The sequence below is a fragment of the Delphinus delphis genome, chromosome 11 (genome assembly GCF_949987515.2).
Source record: "Delphinus delphis chromosome 11, mDelDel1.2, whole genome shotgun sequence".
Taxonomy (NCBI): Eukaryota; Metazoa; Chordata; class Mammalia; order Artiodactyla; family Delphinidae; genus Delphinus; species Delphinus delphis.
In genome coordinates, this window is record NC_082693.1 from 79584504 (window position 1) to 79602787 (window position 18284).

General features: G+C 39.7%; 1 long non-coding RNA gene and 1 pseudogene across 1 annotated transcript in view; one reads left to right on the forward strand and one right to left on the reverse strand.

The window, feature by feature from the left end:
* The window catches only part of LOC132434209 (ribitol-5-phosphate xylosyltransferase 1-like), a 31989-nt pseudogene extending 28125 nt beyond the window's left edge, over positions 1 to 3864 (forward strand).
* The window catches only part of LOC132433283 (uncharacterized), a 123554-nt gene that overhangs the window by 65435 nt on the left and 39835 nt on the right, over positions 1 to 18284 (reverse strand). The window lies entirely within an intron of this gene.

Consider the following 18284-nt stretch of genomic DNA (forward strand, 5'->3'; position numbering starts at 1 on the left):
GCTCTAATCCCCCACGTCCAGAAAAACAAAAACCTGAGCCACCATCCAGGAGCTTGGAATGGAGTTTATATCAAGGTTTTATTTGAAGGCAGTGGTAAGAAAGAATAAAGTTGTTTCCTCCTGGCAGAGCACCCAAAGCCAGTACATCCAATATACTGATCACATTTGGGGGTTGGGGCCTATCTAGGATCCTTTAAGAATCTGAATACTGCCCAACAGATGTGCACTTGCTCAACAAAAAACTGTAGACACATAAAAGAGAACCACCAATCCATCTCAGAGAGGCTAGAGCAGTCTTTGATGGATGAGATTCTGCCCAGAGACTTACCTATGCAATGGCACCTAAACTTCCCTGGGAGGGTAAGCTCTATGCTGTGCTTTGTTTTGTTTAATGTCAGACTTGATTTAGGGCTTGACAAGTGAGTCTAGTTTTAAGCAAGGAAAGGAGGGAAAGCATTCCAGGAGGAAAGCATTACACAAAGAAAGTGCTATAGACTGAATGTTTGTGTTCCCCCAAAATTCGTATGTTGAAACCTAATCCACAATATGACCGTATCTGGAGGTGAGGCCTTTGGGAGGTGATTAGGCCATGAGGGTGGAGCCCTCAAGAACGGGATTAGTGTCCTTATAAAGTGACCCCAAAGAGCCCCCTTTCCCTTCCACCATGTGAGGACATCTATGAATCAGGAAGCAGGCTCTCCCCAGACACCAAATCTGCCTTGATCTTGGACTTCCCAGCCTCCAGAACTGTGAGAAATAAATTTCCGTTGTCAATAAGCCACCCAGTCTATCGTATTCTGTTCTAGCAGCCGGAACAGACTGACAGAAGGAAAGCAATGGGATAACAGGTGGGAATGAACAGGGCAACTGCAAGGAAAAGAGACCAGAGGTACTTGACTAGAGCAAAAGATGAGTGTCCAGGAAGCAGGAAAAGGAAAGTTACCTAAGTAGGGCAGAGTCTTTAAAGATGGCAAAAGAAGTTTGGGTTTGTTGCAATGTATAAAAAAGAACCATTAGGGCTTCTGAGACTGAGAATTGGCACATAAAAGTGTTATGTTCTGTTCTGTTAATGAAAATAAGCAAAATGGGTTAGAAGAGAGGAGTGGGGGTGAGAACAGCTCAGGATCTGCTGCCGAATTCCTATGGTGACTCTGCTTTTTGAATGGAAGTTGGGACCTGTGATGGGACAAGTAGGATGCACCTTAGATCAACAAAAAGAATATCTGAATTAAGGACATCCCAGAAAATCTTTGGTTATTGTAAGTACAGTCATGTAGCAATGAGGAGGTGTGATTTCTTAACCCCTCCTTCTTTGTTATAACATGTTGCAAGATGAGATCTCCCCAATCCTTCTGAAACTGGCCACTTTGCAGACACGCAGGAAGTTATTTAGCAACAGTTGCACCATTGTGAGATTTCATTCCTTTCCAAAACTATGCATTAGTTAGACTTCTATTTACAACCATTCATCTCAAGCAACCAAAACAAAACAAAATTATTCTGAATGTGAATAAACTAGGTGGCTACCTCCATGAAGCTAAATTTCTCAGAAAGTGCCACGCTCCCTTCTTCATTCTTTTTTTTTTTTTTTTTTTTTTTTTTTTTTTTGCGGTACGCGGGCCTCTCGCTGCTGTGGCCTCTCCCGTTGCGGAGCGCAGGCTCAGCGGCCATAGCTCATGGGCCCAGCCGCTCCGCAGCACGTGGGATCTTCCCAGACCGGGGCACGAACCTGTGTCCCCTGCATTAGCAGGCTGACTCTCAACCACTGCGCCACCCGGGAAGCCCCCTTCTTCATTCTTATTGCACAGTTGGGCGTCGTGGGTACCAGCCATGCCAACAGTATTAATACTTCTCAGGAAGGACAGTATAATTCCTCTCTGGGAAAACGTTTCTCTCACACACACACACACACACACACTCCATTTAACAATATAACTATTAGATAACTAATAAGTATCTACTGTATAGCACAGGGAACTGTACTCAATTCTCTGTAGTGACCTATATGGGAAAAGAATCTAAAAAAGTGGATGTAATGGCAGACTCCGGGAGGGTTCCCACAAAGGAATACTTCCCAGAACTTCTGCTGCCAGTGTCCTTGTCCCCGCGGTGAGCCACAGCCACCCCCCACCTCTGCAGAGACCCTCCAACATATTAGCAGTCCTGTTGAAGTCCTTCAATCAAATCCTGCTAGCCTTCAAAGTCTGATTCTCTGGGAATTCCTCCTCCCGTTGCCAGACCCCCAGGTTGGGAAGCCTGATGTGGGGCTCAGAACCTTTACTCCAATAACTGCTGGACCATAGCGGATGAGAGAATATGGAGCAGACTTGGACCCAAGCCACAGACTAAAACCAAGCCCAGCCAATCCCAGCCTCAATCAGCTAAACCCCAGATGAAAACTGAAGGAAGGTTCAATCACAAATAGTTAAATAAAGGCAAATCCAAGTAACCTGTGCTGCTTGGCCCTGAAGATAATGGCCAGCATCAAAGCCACAGGAAGGGCACTGAGGTGATAATGATGATGAGATGAGCAATGGCATGTGCACATGGGAAGGTGTTCGTAAACACCTAAGAACATTGTAAGATGCTCTTAAAACACAGAGCATCTTTTCCAGCCTTCTTTACCTATGTGCAAGTTCAGTGACAAGGAATGTGCCCTCTACTTATTAGTCATCACTGAATGGTTCTGGATGAGAAGGAAATAATTGGGAAACTTCTGGAAAAGACAATCTACTTTGAGAAGTGAAGAATGGAATCCTTGGGAAGATGAAAAAAATGAGCAAAAACACAGACTTCAGATATTAAATAAGTCCACAAAAGAGAAAAAAGACTTCCATGTACAAATCTGGGGCAAAGCTGCCATTGGTTTGTATTTGGGAGCATATTTTTGAAGGTTTACTTGAGCCCACTGATGTGAATGCTCAGCGGAGAGAAGGAAATTTAGTTGTTGGAAGAACACATTACAGCTTCATTACTGGTCCAGCTGTGGTCCCCGGGTACTTCTCTGTTGATGAGAATAATGTGGTACTCGTTCTAAATGGAAGAGAAAAAGCAAAGGTCTTTTTTGCCACCCAGTGGTTACTTTATGCACAAAATTTAGTGCAAACTCAAAAACTCCAGCATCTTGCTGTTGTTTTGGTTGCAAATGAACATTGTAATAATGAATGGATAAACCAATTTCTCAAAAGAAATGGAGGCTCTGTGGAACTACTTTTCATAATATATGACAGCCCCTGGATTAATAACATGGATGTTATTCAATGGCCTTTAGGAGTAGCAACATACAGGAATTTTCCTGTGGTGGAGGCAAATTGGTCAATGCTGCATATGAAGGGCCATACTTGTGTAATATTGTAGGAACCATTTATGAAAATTCATCCAGACAAGCACTAATGAATTTTGAAACAAGATGGGAATGATAAGCTTTGTTGGGTTTCAGCAACAGAACAGTGGCAGCCTCAAGAAACAAATGAAAGCCTTAAGAATTAGCAAGATGCTCTGCTTCAGAGTGATCTCACATTGTGCCCAGCAGGAGTAAACAGAGAGTGTTACAGAATATAAGAGGCTTGCTCCTATGGCTCCGTTCCCATGGTAGAAGACGTAATGACAGCTGGCAGCTGTGGAAATTCATCTGTTTACCATAATGCTCCTCTGCAGTTACTCAAGTCCATGAATGCTCCCTTTATCTTTATTAAGAACTGGAAGGAACTTCCTATTTTAGAAAAAGAGAAAACTATAATTTTACAAGAAAAGATTCAAAGAAGAAAAAGGTTACTTCACTGGTATCAATATTTCAAAGCAGAGCTAAAAATGAGATTTATTAATATTGTGGGAAGTTCACTTTTAAAGAATAATAAAGGTTAACTGTAATTCAAAAATTAATTAATTAAAAAATTTAAAAGTGGATATGTTTATGTATAACTGATTTCACCTTGCTGTACAGCAGAAACTAACACAATGCTGTAAATCAACTATACTTCAATAAAAATTAAAAAAAAAAAAAACTATTGTATAACCTTAGCTCTCTCTGTCTTGATTTCCTTATTCAACTCCCACTACCATTAAGTTCCCCGCCATGCACTACAGCCACATGAGGTTGACATTAAGTTTGACATAATTTTCTAAGTTTTGAAGCAGTAGAAGAAACTACAAATGACAGGACCAATCATTTTATCATTAAAAATTCAAAATTTATGCTAAAATTTTTTTTAATGGAAAGAAATACAAAGGACAAAATAATATTTATAGTAATTAAATAAGCAAAGGGTTAATACCTACGTTAAAATGCACTTGTGAAAATTTCATAAGAACTCTACTAAGGGTCCCTGGACACAAATGAATATATGGCATAATCAAAGAGTTTGCATCCAAAAACAGAAATTATAATTAGTAGACACAATATGGGGAAATGTTCAATCCACCTAATAATCAAAGAAATAATCGTTGAAATAACAACAAGGCACCACTTTATACCAATGTGATTTCAAATTAGAATACCCAGATAAGGTAGTGCACTTGTACCTGCATAGAATAAAAAGGTATGATAATGATTTTTGAAAGAAGAGTTAACATAGTAAAGAACTATTAAAATGTTAATGTTACTTGATTCAGAAATCTTATTTCCATGGACTTATTCTAAGAAAATAGTGCAAAAGTTTTTCCTAAACTTACATAAAGATTGGCAATATTACAATACTAAAACAAAACAAAACAAAACAAAACAAACCTGGGCTGTCTGCCTTACAAGTTTGGAAATGGTGAATAAACAATGTTCCACCTAATTAATAGAACAAAAGAATCCTTAAAACAAATGAGAACAGATTGATTCTTGGGTAGCAGGAAGGTGAGTGAATTTTTCTCTTTTATTTAAAGTTCCACTGATGTTGCTATAATAATGTTTGTATAGTTAATTTCTGTCTTAATCAGTGTACTACTATGGTACCCATGATAAAGAACATTCCTTTCTTCTTTCCTCTCCTTTTGCCCTTCTCTGTAGCATTGGCAATTCAAAACAATCATTAAGTAATCCTCAGTTTACATTATAAATGCTCCATAGAAAGACATTTCAAAACATGCAATCTATTAATTTGTCCTTGGATTTCAACTTTCCAGACCAGCCAATTCGGAGTTTCCTACGCCCAGCAAGACTCTTCATTTCTTTATTATCTGTCAATTTATTTCATTTTGCTTCAGGAAATTATCACCCTGAAGTAGCATGTGTGTATTATTTTACTTCTAAATATAACTAGAAAGCCATCTGTGAAAAGTAGAGATATTTTCCTGAATCATTAACACTTTACTTTGACAATCAATAAGCACTTTTTAGAGTGACATTGACATTCTGAACTAAGAACTAAGCCCAAAGAACATGACACAGAGTAAGAAGTTTTTCAAGTGGGCCCAGTAATATATAAAGCTGCTTTAAAAGGCATTCATTTCAAATCAAAGCAGATCAAAAGTACTAAACAATGGTTTGTTTTGTAAATCATGGTCTACAAGTAGCTTAGAACTAGAATTTCTCAAGGAAATTATGCCATTTAAAACAGAATCATCTTTATCCTAATGGGATGTGTTCAACCAATCAAGAGAGGTAATGTCCTTGGGAGACTCAGCAGAGTTAAACAAAAATATCATTACAAGTCTCTTTATACATTTAATATTGAAAAGGAGTAGGAGAGCTGAGACTTTTATATGAGAACACAAAACATTTTGAATTAGATTTTAAAGTGGTCTAAATAATTCAAAATTATAGTTCTCTTACTTGAATACATTTTTTAAATTCATGCAAGATGTTACAATTTTAAAATATATTTAGAGCCCCAAATATTATAGTTTCATATCATTTCATGTAATACATGAAAGTTATCACTAATTTTATCACATTACTGATTTTTTTTCATCAAGAAAATGGCCTCTTGGTTATTAAGAGGCCACATCCATTTCACAGGAATCATGTTTCCACAAGGGAACTTCCACTATAGCAGTGGTTCTCAATCCTTGCTATATATTAGAATTAGCTGGGGTTCTTTAAAAAAATATAGGTTTCACCAAAAAACTATTCATTCTGAAGGGGTGGAGTGGAGAACTTGCATCAGACCTTATAAAAGCTTCCTATGAGATCCTAATGTTCATCCCGGGTTGAAATCACTACAGTAAACTCATACTTCTATTCTCTCTTCCCATCCCTCACTTACTCATCCCCAAGTGAAAAATTTACCTGCCTTGTGAGTGTTTAGAGTATGACATACATTGGTTCTTGTTCCTCCACTGGGTAGCATTAATGCTTTAAAAAGCAGTACACCATTTCTTACACAGTTAAACAAATACCATATGATCCAACAATCACACTGCTGGGAATTTACTCAAGAGAAATGAAAACATAAGTCCACACAAACACCTGTAGACAAATGTTTACAGCAGCTTTATTCATAATAGCCAAAAACTTGAAACAACCCAAATGCCCAGCAACCGGCAAACAGATAAACAGTGATACATCCATGCAATGGAATACAACTCAGTGATACTGATAGATGCAACAACATGGAGGCTACGTGATGTACAATTCCATTTTATAACATTCTAGAAGCAAAACTGTCAGGGCAGAAATCTGATCAGGATTGCCAGGGTCTGGAGGTAAGAGCAGAAAGGAGGGGAGACTGACTGCAAAGGCACAGAGGGAACCTCCTGGGGTGATAGAAAGGCTATACATCTTGATTGTGATGGTGGTTACGTGATTCTATACATATGTCAAAACTCATCCAACTATACATTGGAAATGATAAATTTTACTGTATTTAAATTATATTTCAATTTTTTTAAGTACCCAGTTATGTATTTCTTCTCTGTCTGCTCACACAGTTAGGGATCACAGAGGGTAAGGCAGAAATTCTGAGTATGCTAGTCACTCTAAACACTCAAACTCTCCCTCAGGCAGTTAACCCAAGGTCTAGAACCTGGCGAGAGGAAGCCCAAAGGTGAATTCAACCACATTTTCCAATCCACTTTACAACAAGGCTGATATGTCCATCACCTGAATGACCCCTGAATCTACTTCTCAAATAGTTCTAAATTCAGAGGGTAAGAGAGGAAGGTAGAAATAATCATCACTCCAACTCCCCTCTCCCCAATATATGGCTATAATGATCAGGAAATCTTGTGAGATCAATACTACACTAAATTAGGGCAATCAAAATAACACATGGAAAGATGAAGGCAGACAGAAGGTCTTAACCTCAGTACTTTTATGACTATTGACTGTGGTAGGCTGCAACACATTATGCCTTGGTTGACGTTTACAGACACAAAGCCAGTTTCCATTAGCATTAATAAGAAGACTTTTCTGACAGACTTAGATCTAAGCAGATGTGACTGAATCAAACACTAATCTGCTGGAAAAAAAGTATTTTCATATCATGCAAGACATACAAAACTTCATTATACAGGGTTATTATGCATTGGTGGAATAATTTTTACTCCCTATAAGTTATTTATTAGAAAGGACAGTAGACCAGGGGTTGATGTTACATAAGACTGTTAAGTGCACATAGATCACAGAGGACTGGCCTTTTTTTTTTTTTTTTTTTTTTTTTTTTTTTTTTTGCGGTACGCGGGTCTCAGTGTTGTGGCCTCTCCCATTGCAGAGCACAGGCTCCGGACGCACAGGCTCAGTGGCCATGGCTCACAGGCCCAGCTGCTCCGCGGCATGTGGGATCCTCCTAGACCGGGGCACGAACCCGTGTCCCCTGCATCGGCAGGCAGACTCTCAACCACTGCGCCACCAGGGAAGCCCAAGAGGACTGGCCTTTTAATTAAAGCATCTGGGTATTAACAGGCAGCAATAGTTCAGCAGACCCAGGTTCTATTCCTATTCTATTCTATGCTAGTTCAAAACTGTTTTGAACTTCAGCAGTTCAAGGGCGAAGGAAAGAATTGAGCGTAAATCTCTTGAAATCATTTGGCTTGTCAACCATAATTTGTTAATTACATAACATATTTTAGAGACTGAAATTCTGGCTTCAAATACAAAAGAGTGAAAAGTGTTTCAATAGATAAAAAAAAAGAATTGGAATGCAATGCATGAGCCTTGATGGTTCTCAAAAAACAAGCAAAAAAACAATAAAAGACATTTTGGAGAAGATGAGGGATATCTGAATATGAACTGAGTATCAGATGATGTTACGAAATTTGTTCATTTTTTTGGTGTGATAATGATATTGTAGTTATGTAAGAGATTATCCTTATTTTTATGTGATATATGCTAAAATATTAGGGGCCAAAGTGTCCTGATTTCCATAATTTGCTTCAGATGGTACAGAAAATTATATACCATATATTTTTTCATACACATATACACATTCATAAACACAAAAATATTTAAATATATGTATACTTATGCATATAAATACACATATAAATATGGATAGACATGGAAAATACAGTTAAATAATATTGTTGAATGTGGGTATATGAGAGTTTATTGTATTTTCTTTCAATTTTTCTTTAAATCAAACTTTTCATAATAAATTTAGAGAAGAATGTAAGCATTCTATAGAGGACATGTCATCTTCTTGGCTTTAGGAAGAGAAAGAACTCAATGAAATTGTAAATCAAAGGTTAAATATAATTTAAACACAACAATGTTATTATACTTATAGTTCAGTGTATACTGAACTATACACTTAAAAATGGTTAAGGGCTTCCCTGGTGGCGCAGTGGCTGAGAGTCCGCCTACCGATGCGGGGGATGCGGGTTCGTGCCCCGGTCTGGGAAGATCCCACGTGCTGCGGAGCGGCTGGGCCCGTGAGCCATGGCCGCTGAGCCTGTGTGTCTGGAGCCTGGGCTCCGCAGCGGGAGAGGCCACAACAGCGAGAGGCCCGTGTACCGCAAAAAAAAAAAAAAAAAAAAAAAATGGTTAAGATGGGGGCTTCCCTGGTGGTGCAACGGTTGAGAGTCCGCCTGCCGATGCGGGGTACACGGGTTCGTGCCCCGGTCCGGGAAGATCCCACATGCCGCGGAGCGGCTGGGCCCGTGAACCATAGCCGCTGAGTCTGCGCGTCCGGAGCCTGTGCTCTGCAATGGGAGAGGCCACAACAGTGAGAGGCCCGTGTACCACAAAAGAGAAAAAAAAAAAAAAAGGTTAAGATGGTAAAGCTTCTGTGCATTTTACCGCAATTTTTTTCTTTTTAGGAGAAAGGGGAAGGACCTAGAGAAAAAGCTAAATCAATATAAAAGGAAAATAGGAAATCTTCAAAGCCAGGCTAGAACACCAAAAAGTAAGAAAGGACAAATATTCCAACCTGTCTATAAACATTATACGAGAAAATGAGAAGATGATACTAAGAGAGGATATCTGGAGTGCAAAGAAACCTTACAGAGGAGGGGCCAAGGTATGGGAGAGAAGCTTGGAGTGAATTGTGTCCCCACCAAAATTCATATATTGGAGTCCTCACCGCCAGTACCTCAGAATGTGACCTTATTTGGAGGTAGGGTCCTTGCAGGTGTAATTTGTTAAATTAAGATGTGGTCACACTGGAGTAGGGTGGACACTTTATTCAATGTGACCACTATCGCATTTGGACACAAGACACAAACACACTTAGGGAGAAGATGATGTGAAGAGACACAAGGAGAAGACGGTCATCTGCAAGCCAAACAGAGAGACCTGGAGTGGATCCTTCCTTCACGGACCTCAAAAGGAACCAGCCTTGCCGACACCTTGATCACAGACTCTGGCCTCCAGAATTGAGACAATACATTTCTGTTGTTTTAAGTCACCCAGTTTGTAGTATGTACTTTTGTTACAGCAGCCATAACAAAACAGTACACCCCTCAAAGGAAGCCCAGGTCAGAAAACTGCTCAGAAGCACCCCACTAAAGCTGTTAAAAGTCAATCAGGAATTGGGGAACCATCCTGAAAACAAGGAATGCTACACAAGGTCATTACAGACTATGTGGACAGATTGGAGAGGGAAGACTGAAGCTGTCAGGGCAGAGATCTTAAAACCTTATTAAGTAAGTTTGGCAAGATGAAACAGCTATTTAAGAAGATACACATAGCACAAGGAACTCCACTCAATACTCTGTAATGACTTATATGGGAATAGAATCTAAAAAAGAGTGGATATATGTATATGCATAACTGATGCACTTTGCTGTACACCTGAAACTAACACAACATTGTAAATCAACTATGCTTCAATAAAAATTAATTTTAAAACAACAGACACAGGTATTACTTATGTCCTGAGGAAACAGGCCCGGGAATTTTAGAAAGTAAGGACTTTAAGATGCAAAGAGAGAGAGAGAGAGAGATGGTAAGGGCAAGACAATAATATATTGAATCCAGGCCTAACCACGTGCTAGTCTGATGGGAGAATATCTCCTAGGTAGAATTACTCATTTTAGGAAGTTGAAGACAGACAAGATGCATGTCAACAATTAATGCTTTAGGCAAAGCCAGAACTCCTGGATTTCACCTCTCTCATTATGAGGAAAAGTCACAGTAGAAATATCTAATAAGAGTATGTTAGGTGGGCTTCCCTGGTGGTGCAGTGGTTGAGAGTCTGCCTGCCGATGCAGGGGACGTGGGTTCGTGCCCCGGTCCGGGAAGATCCCACATGCCATGGAGCGGCTAGGCCCGTGAGCCATGGCCGCTGAGCCTGCGCGTCTGGAGCCTGTGCTCTGCAACGGGAGAGGCCACAGCAGTGAGAGGCCCGCGTAACGCCAAAAAAAAAAAAAAAAAAAGCAGCAAGGGAAAAGCAACAAATAATATACAAGGGAATCCCCATAAGATTAGCAGCTGATTTTTCAGCAGAAACTCTGCAAGCCATAGGGAGTGGCAGGACATATTTAAAGTGATGAAAGGGAAAAACCTACAACCAAGATTACTCAGCAAGGATCTGATTCAGATTTGATGGAGAAATTAAAACCTTTACAGATAAGAAAAAGTTAAGAGAATTCAGCACTACCAAACCAGCTCTACAGCAAATGCTAAAGGAACTCCTCTAGGCAGGAAACACAAGAGAAGGAAAAGACCTACAAGAACAAACCCAAAACAGGTAAGAAAATGGTAATAGGAACATACATATCAATAATTACCTTAAATGTAAATGGATTAAATACATCAGCCAAAAGACACAGACTGGCTGAATGGATACAAAGACAAGACCTGCACATATGCTGTCTAAAAGAGACCCACTTCACTTCAGACCTAGGGACACATACAGACTGAAAGTGAGGCGATAGAAAAAAGATATTCCATGCAAATGGAAATCAAAAGAAAGCTGGAGTAGCAATTCTCCTATCAGACAACATAGACTTTATCACAAGAGACAAAGAAGAGAGAGAAAGAGACAAGACACAAAGAAGGACACTACATAACAATCAAGGGATTGATCCAAGAAGATATAGCAATTGTAGATCTCTATGCACCCAACCTAGGAGCACCTCAATACATAAGGCAAATGCTAACAGCCATAAAAGGGGAAATCGACAGTAACACAATAATAGCAAGGGACTTTAACACCCTACTTTCACCAAAGGACAGATCATCAAAAATGAAAATAAATATGGAAACACATGCTTTAAATGACACATTAAGCAACACGGACTTGATATTTGTAGGACATTCCATCCAAAAACACCAGAATACACTTTCTTCTCAAGTGCTCATGGAACATTCTCCAGGATAGACCATATCTTGGGTCACAAATCAAGCCTTGGTAAATTTAAGAAAATTGAAATCATATCAAGTATGTTTTCCGACCCCAACGCTATGAGACTAGATATCAATTACAGGAAAAAAAAAAACTGTAAAAGATACAAATACATGGAAGCTAAACAATATACCACTCAATAACCAAGAGATCACTGTAAGAAACCAAAGAGGAAATCAAAAAATACCTAGAAACAAATGACAATGAAAACACGATGATGCAAAACCTAAGGGATGCAGCAAAAGCAGTTCTAAGAGGGACGTTTAGAGCAATACAATCCTACCTCAAGAAACAAGAAAAATTTCAAATAAACAACTTAAACTTACACCTAAAGCAATTAGAGAAAGAAGAACAAAGAAAACCCAAAGTTAGCAGAGGGAAAGAAATCATAAAGATCAGATCAGAAATAAAAGAAAAACAAATGAAGGAAACAATAGCAAAGATCAATAAAACTCAAAGCTGGTTCCTTGAGAAGATACACAAAATTGGTAAACCATTAGCCAGACTCATCAAGAAAAAAAGAGAGAAGACTCAAATCAACAGAATTAGAAATGAAAAAGGAGAAGTAATAAAAGACACTGAAGAAATACAAAGAATCATGAGAGATAACTACAAGGAACCATATGCCAATAGAATGGACAACCTGGAAGAAATAGACAAATTCTTAGAAAAGCACAACCTTCTGAGACTGAATGAGGAAGAAATAGAAAATATAAACAGACCAATCACAAGCACTGAAATTGAAACTGTGATTAAAAATCTTCCAACAGGAATTTCCTGGTGGCGCAGTGGCTGAGAGTCTGCCTGACGATGCAGTGGACACAGGTTCGTGCCCCAGTCCGGGAAGGTCCCACATGCCGCGGAGTGGCTGGGCCCATGAGCCATGGCCGCTGAGCCTGCACGTCCGGAGCCTGTGCTCCGCAACAGGAGAGGCCACAACAGTGAGAGGCCCACATACCGCCAAAAAAAAAAACTTCCAACAAACAAAAGCCCAGGACCAGATGGCTTCACAGGTGAATTCTATCAAACATTTACAGAACAGCTAACACCTATCCTTCTCAAACTCTTCCAAAATATAGCAGAGGGAGGAACACTCCCAAACTCATTCTATAAGGCCACCATCACCCTGATACCAAAACCAGACAAAGATGTCACCAAAAAACTACAGGCCAATATCTCTGACAAACACAGATGCAAAAATCCTCAACAAAATACTAGCAAACAGAATCCAACAGCACATTAAAAGGATCAGACACCATAATCAAGTGGGATTTATCCCAGGACTGCAAAGATTCTTCAATATATGCAAATCAATCAATGTGATAAACCATATTAAAAAATTGAAGGATAAAAAAACCATATGATCATCTCAATAGATACAGAAAAAGCTTTTGACAAAATTCAACACCCATTTATGATAAAAACTCTCTAGAAAGTAGGCATAGAGGGAACCTACCTCAACATAATAAAGGCCATATATGACAAACCCACAGCCAACAACATTGTCAATGGTGAAAAACTGAAACATTTCCTCTGAGATCAGGAACAGGACAGGGCTGCACACTCTCACCCCTATTATTCAACATAGTTTTGGAAGTTTCAGCCACGGCAATCAGAGAAGAAAAAGAAATAAAAGGAATCCAAATTGGAAAGGAAGAAATAAAGCTGTCACTGTCTGCAGATGCCATGACACTATGCATAGAGAAGCCTAAGGATGCTACCAGAGGATTGCTAGAGCTAATTAATGAATTTGGTAGAGTAGCAGGATACAAAATTAATACACAGAGATCTCTTGCATTCCTATACACTAATGAAAAATCTGAAAGAGAAATTAAGGAAACATTCCCATTTACCACTGCAACAAAAAGAATAAAATACCTAGGAATAAACCTACCTAAGGAGACAAAAGACCTGTATGCAGAAAACTATAAGACGCTGATGAAAGAAATTAAAGATGATACAAACAGATGGAGATATACACTACATTCTTGGATTGGAAGAATCAACATTGTGAAAATGACTATACTACCCAAAGCAATCTACAGACTCAATGCAATCCCTATCAACCTACCAATGGCATTTTTCACAGAACTAGAACAAAAATTTTCACAATTTGTATGGAAACACAAAAGAGCCCGAGTAGCCAAAGCAATCTTGAGAAAGAAAAACGGAGCTGGAGGAATCAGGCTCCCTGACTTGAGACTATACTACAAAACTACAGTAATCAAGACAGTATGGTACTGGCACAAAAACATAAATATCGATCAATGGAACAGGATAGAAAGCCAAGAGATAAACCCACACACATATGGTTACCTTATCTTTGATAAAGGAGGCAAGAATACACAATGGAGAAAAGACAGCCTCTTCAATAAGTGGTACTGGGAAAACTGGACAGCTACATGTAAAAGAATGAAATTAGAACACTTCCTAATGCCATACACAAAAATAAACTCCAAATGGATTAAAGACCTAAATGTAAGGGCAGACACTATAAAACTCTTAGAGGAAAACATAGGCAGAACATTCTATGACACAAATCACAGCAAGATCCTTTTTGACCCACCTCCTAGAGAAACGGAAATAATAACAAAAATAAGCAAATAGGACCTAATGAAACTTAAAAGCTTTAGCACAGCAAAAGAAACCACAAACAAAACAAAAAGACAATCCTCAGCATGGGAGAAAATATTTGCAAATGAAGCAACTGACAATGGGTTAATCTCCAAAGTATACAAGCAGCTCATGCAGCTCAATACCAAAAAAACGAACAACCCAATCCCAAAATGGGCAAAAGACCTAAATAGACATTTCTCCAAAGAAGATATACAGATTGCCAGCAAACACATGAAATGATGTTCAACATCACTAATCATTAGAGAAATGCAAATCAAAACTACAATGAGGTATCACCTCACACTGGTCAGAATGGCCATCATCAAAAAATCTACAAACAATAAATTCTGGAGAGGGTGTGCTGAAGAAAAGGGAACCCTCTTGCACTGTTGGTGGGAATGTAAATTGATACAGCCACTATGGAGAACAGTATGGAGGTTCCTTAAAAAACTAAAAATAGAACTACCATATGACCCTGGAAACCCACTACTATACCTTGAGAAAACCATAATTCAAAAAGAGTCATGTACCACAATGTTCATCGCAGCTCTATTTACGATAGCCAGGACATGGAAGCAACCTAAGTGTCCATCGACAGATGAATGGATAAAGAAGATGTGACACATATATACAATGGAATATTACTCAGCCATAAAAAGAAACGAAATTGAGTTATTTGTAGTGAGGTGGATAGACCTACAGTCTGTCATACAGAGTGAAGAAAGTCAGAAAGAGAAAAACAAATACTGTATGCTAACACGTATATATGGAATCTAAAAAAAATAGTTCTGACGAACCTAGTGGCAGGACAAGAATAAAGACGCAGACGTAGAGAATGGACTTGAGGACACAGTGGGGGGAGGGGAAGCTGGGACAAAGTGAGAGAGTAGCATTGACATATATACAGTAGCAAATGTAAAATAGCTAGTGGGAAGCAGCTGCATAGCACAGGGAGGTCAGCTCGGTGCTTTGCAACCACTTGGAGGGGTGGGATAAGGAGGGTGGGAGGGAGACCCAAGAGGGAGGGGATATGGGGATATACGTATGCATATAGCTGATTCACTTTGTTATACAGCAGAAACTAACACACCATTGTAAAGCAATTATACTCCAATAAAGATGTTTAAAAAAAAAGAAAAAAAATGGAGCAATAAAAAAATCTTAAAAAAAAAAAGCAAGCAAGAAAGAAATAGAATGGAGACTTATTTTCAATCAAGAGTGCAGATAATCTAATTCATGTTCCTCTTCTGTCCCATTTCAGAGCCTTCTGGTAGCAAAAGATACACCGCCTACCTGTTGTCACAGGAGGATACTCAGAGGAGCTGTGGTTGGTATTAGGAGTGTGGTTTCAAGAAATAAGGAGGAGAAAAAACAAAAAAAACAAGAACTTACATTGCTAGCATCAGAAGATAGGGGAAAAAAAAAAAGAAGGAGGAGAAATTGACCATCTCCTCTACCAAGGGAAATCATCACACGGGGCATGGACAACCCTAAGAATTAATAAAGAGCAAAAAGCTGGGGACTATCAGGGAAGGGCATTACTACCTTGGGTGAGCTGTCCTAAAGTCAAGGCTTAGAAAAACAACATCGGGATACCTGGTTGTTACCACAAACGCAGGCTGCAATCCCCAGTTGAACTTCACCCATAATAAAGCTGTTTTTTAAAAAATCTCCATCTAAATACTGCATCTACTTCTCGAATGGTTTGAAAGATGGAAGAGGAAAAGATGTGATTAAAACCAGAACAGACACACTTAGAAAACCTTCAAGCAGAACACGTCTTTCAAATATAATCTTAGAACCTGAAAATATAAAGCGAATAAAATTGGAATTATTTTAGTAAAAGGAGAGAAAAGGAAGTTAGGAAGCCCATCCACTCAGCATGCCCCTCACCTCCTGCAGAGCCTCTGAGTGCTCTTTGGAGCACAGCTTGAATATCACTGCCTTAAAGAATTAGAATCACTGGCCATTTAATGCATATGGTGAAATGGCCATTTTTAAGGACCTATAGGTTGACCAAGGACCTATGAGCTGCTCTGGTTCAAAACCCTGAGCACAACAGATCAGATTAATTGTCTCAGGAATCTGGGGAGAACACACACACAAGGAAATAAGGCTGTTAAATGTAGGTGACCCTGAAAGGGTACTAAGAAGGGTCATGAACTTGAAAAGAACCATAAAGCGTAAGTAAAATGAAGAAGCAAAAGCTGTAAGAGGAAAAACCTAACCCAGCAGTTAAGTCAGAAGGAAGCAAGACGTGCAGAAAGTGAGTCCCATTAATAGTGAAGCATTAGAGTAGAAATCTACCAACAGTTGTAGCTGAGGTCCCTTCACTGGGCATTTGGGGATTCCTTCCTCGCCCGGCACATAGTAGGCACTCAAGAAATAGATACTTTGAGAATTGAAAACAAAGGTCATTTGAGTCTTGTCCCATTCTCCAGTCCCTGCTCTTCTTGGAGCCTTGGTGTTTGCTTTCCCCAGGTTCCCACGTGCGTCCTCCTCACAACACGCTCCTCACTGCTTGGCAGCTTGAATGAGAATTTCTTCACACCAAAGCAAGAGTGTGACTGAAGCAGGGACATACCGCATTTAGGGTACTTTCAAAAAAATGAGGAATAGAGAACAGAACTTCTGGAAATATAGAACTAGAGCTCGGGACAGAGGCCAAGGCAAATGTTGATTTGAAGGCCACGCCCATAAAAGCGCTACAAAGCAGACACACAGAGAAAAGAGCTAAGCATAGTCCTGAGGAAATCCTTCACTTAGGGGAGAAGAGACAAAGGAAGCAAAGGAGACAGAAGCCATACTTACGGAAGGCCCCAGCCTGTTTTTTGCATCAGGCTCATATATAATCCTTTGCACTGACCACTCAAACAGGGCTGCTTTTATCTTATACAAAGCACCGTATAGTGGAATACCTCTTTCCCTGGCTTCAAATTTTCATGTAGAGGGACCGTCGCAAGACTAACAGTCCTGGCTTCTTGCCCTCCTCCTTACTCCCCAGGAGAGGAGGAATGACTTACCTAACTGATGAACAGGTAATAGGAACAGCTATAAAACAGGCTCAGTGGGGCAGACTGAGTAAATGCACTTGGGAATGACATATGAGTGACCCATTAGGCTCTGAGCTGTGTTCTGTAGTCTCAGCTCTGCAATAATCAACCTAAGAGGATCTTTTGAATCCATGTGCCAATCTGTCAACTGGTTCTAAAATTTGGGCAGGGCAAAGAAAGGCATTTTATTTTAATTTTCAGTCTGTTGCAGACTCATTACTCAGAAGCAGACTCTGAGACAGAGGTCAGCATGCAGGAAGTTGGTTGGGGAATGAGGGAAAAAAGCGGAAATACAGGACAAGAGGTTAGGCTGTGATGTCTCAGAGGGCTGCCAGATTTAGCCAATAAACATGCAGGGTGCCCAGTTAAATTCAAATTTCAGAGAAACAGCAAAAAGAATTTTAGCAGCAATATGTTCCATGCAATACTGGGGACATACTGATTCTAAAAATTTATTTGTTGTTTATCTAAAATTCAAATTTACCTAGACAGCCTGTATTTATTTTATCTGGCAACCCTAAAGCCTCAGCCACCCGGCATGGAGCTTTGGAGCTAGCAGAGCCCTTTCAACCTGCCGTGAGTTGGGCAAGGGTGCTGGGATGTTACAGCTCCACACAGGTTAGTCATTGGAGGCAGCTGCTCCCGGGAATAGGGTAGAAGCTTGAGCAAAGTGGTTCTCTTCAGCCACAGGCAATTCCTGGAAAGGACTGGCAGCTAGAGAGTGTCAGCCAACTATGATCCCAACAGCAAGGGGAATAAGTCCTTCAGTCCTGGAGGGGGGATCTAGGTGGTACAAAACAGCTTCCACGCCCTACATCTCTCCCCAACAAAAAACCCTCTAACGATGAAACATTATTTATTTAGCCCCTTCTTTGTTTTCAGCAATGTGCTATGTCCCAGA